Genomic DNA, 2880 nt, shown 5'->3' with positions numbered 1-2880 from the left:
CACGAAAGGAAGCAGTACCACAAATTTATTTCACCACCTAAGAAGTCATCCACTGCAAAATGAAGAATGTTGTAAACTCCGTATGTCCACGTCTCCCCACACAACAAAGACAACGTTAAAAGATATAGCTGTGAAGCAGATGACACTAGCTTCTTCGTTTGCCAAAGCCATCCCGTATGACAGAAAAAGTACAAAGTGGAGAGAAATCACTGACGCAGTAACTAAATATATCGCCAAAGACATGGCTCCTGTCAATGTTGTGGAAAAGCCTGGATTCAAAAATCTCATTAAGACTCTTGATGCAAAATATGACTTGCCAGGTCGCAAGTTCTTTGCAGAAAAAGCGCTGCCAGAGTTGTACGTTTCAGTTAGGGCTGCAACAACGAATCGATAAAATCGATAAAAATCGATAAAAATCGATAAAAATCGATAAAAATCGATGATTAAAAGCGTTGGCAACGAATTTCGTTATCGATTCGTTGTGTCGCACGATTATGCGTCTCTCACGGCGCTGCGGAGCCGTTTCGTTTTGTTCACGGGCAGTTCATTGTCAATGCTGACTGACTGAATAAAGTTAAAAAAAAAAAACTGCAGCGCGAGTTGAACAGAGCGAGGGGGGAGCAGAGCAGAGGCTGTTTTCAAAGGAAATTAAGGAAATTTTACAAATGACCGATACAGCGAAAACTGTTCAACCCAAGTCCTCCAAAGTGTGGGAGAACTTCACAAAGATTCAAAAAGCGTTCAATACAAAACAAATAAAAACTGAGAAGCATGCAGCTTTGAAAATCACCGACACGACACGGGAGAACCACGGAGATAAACGTAAACATGTCGGAGTCACGAGGAGGAGGAAGGAGCTGCAGCTGATACAACTCTTCTTCATGTGTTGCAGGTGAGTCTCTACAATTTAACACTTTGTTCTGTTTCAAGAGAGAAAACGTAACGTCAGTCTGTCTGAAGATGAAGCTGTTTGTTTGTTTGTTTATCTGATTAATGACGGTGATAGAGAACGTGTGTGTTACTTTTTATTTAATTTAATTGGTACAAGCAGTGTTTAAATGTGATTTATAAATAAATCTAACACAAAGATAATAATTTAATGATTAAGCTTCAACTTTTAATTTGTTGGCAAAGTCTGAAGATACTGCAGGTATGGCAGGATGATTTGCATTTAAACAGGAATTAGTCATTTATTACATCTACTCAAATGTGTGTAATTAAGTATTTTATATATATATATGGGGGAGTGGTGGCGCAGAGGTTAGAGAGGTGGGCTTGTGATCCGAAGATCGCCGGTTCACACCCCGGCCCCGACAACATCAAAATTGCGGGTGGGGTAGATGAAACACCCACACTTGCCTCCACCCTCATTCGCCACACTTTTAATCCAGGTTACAATGATCCACACTTTTAATCCAGGTTACAATGATCCACACTTTTAATCCAGGTTACATTCTTACCTCAATGACACATTTTACAAAGTAGCTACATATTGTGCAGGTATAAAGATACATTTGTATATATTTTTGTGTACATTTATTTTTTTTAACTATTTGACTAACTTTTATTTTTTATTATTCAATATTTTACTAACAGAATTGTAAAATAGCAACCAGTTTTTTGTGTGAATTGCTATGTCAGTCAAATGTTCAATTTTGGAATAAAGGGGTGGAAATTAAAACGTTGTGGGTTTTTTGCCGATTCATCGATTAATCGAAAAAATAATCAGCCGATGAATCGATTATTGAAATAATCGTTAGTTGCAGCCCTAGTTTCAGTGAGAGAAAACGTAGGCCAGCAGCTAACAAACGTGACCTTCTTCTCAACAACCACAGACCTGTGGACCAGCCGCACTTGTGAGCCGTATCTTAGCCTAACTCTACACTACATTGACCAGTGGGAGTTGAGAAGCTTCTGCCTCCAAACAAGTTTTTTCCCTGAAGACCACACAGCAGAGCTAATGGCCCAAGGACTGCAAGATGCGCTCACATCATGGAATTGATCAGAAAGTCGTCAGGTGTGCATCACGCCAGACAATGGGAGTAACATAATCAAAGCAACGAGGCTGAATGGGTGGACCAGGCTACAGTGTTTTGGCCAGCGGCTGCACCTTGCAATTGGTGAGTATGTTGTACAGCTGTACCTTCTTTTATATAGAATTATATACTCTGAGCATCAGTAGGTGTTGGTAGGGTTCATTTGATTTCCCCATTAAATGAACTGCAGATTAAATTGATCTGAAGATTTGAAGATCTGAAGATATCAAATTGATATTTGGTTTAATAAATTAAATTTTGGTTTAAATTTAAATTTGATTGAATTAAATTTGATTTAATAAATGAAATTGAATTTATTTATTTTTGTTTACATAAAAAATGAAAAGCATTTCTTTAGTTTTCATACCTCGAAGACATCGGGCAGCACGTTTTTCCTCCAGTAATTGTGTTATGCATCTTCTTAATTAATTTACTGAGCATAAAATGTGAACTGATGTTAAATCTGATATTGCATACATATACACAACTATGTTTTTTGTGATATTATTTATTTACAGCATTATATAGTAATTATTGTTTTTTCTTCCCCTTTATTTTCAGAGAGAAGCATGAAAGACCCCCGCACTGAGCGTGCTGTTGCTGTTTGTAAAAAGATTGTAAGCAGTTTTTCATTCAGCTGGAAGAAGAGGAGGGATCTGGCTACTGCGCAGAAAGAACTTAAGATCTCCGCACATCAGCTGATCAGCGAGTCGCCAACTAGATGGGGATCCCGTTACAAAATGATTGACCGGGTGCTGGAACAGGAGCGAGCTATTTCTCAGGTCTTGGCCACAGACAAAAAAACACGACATGTTGTCCTGACTTGGCAAGACCTGGAAGTCCT

Source organism: Nematolebias whitei, chromosome 20, assembly GCF_014905685.2.
Source record: "Nematolebias whitei isolate Nwh7 chromosome 20, NemWhi1, whole genome shotgun sequence".
NCBI classification, from domain to species: Eukaryota; Metazoa; Chordata; class Actinopteri; order Cyprinodontiformes; family Rivulidae; genus Nematolebias; species Nematolebias whitei.
Note: the sequence above shows the minus strand (reverse complement) of the source record.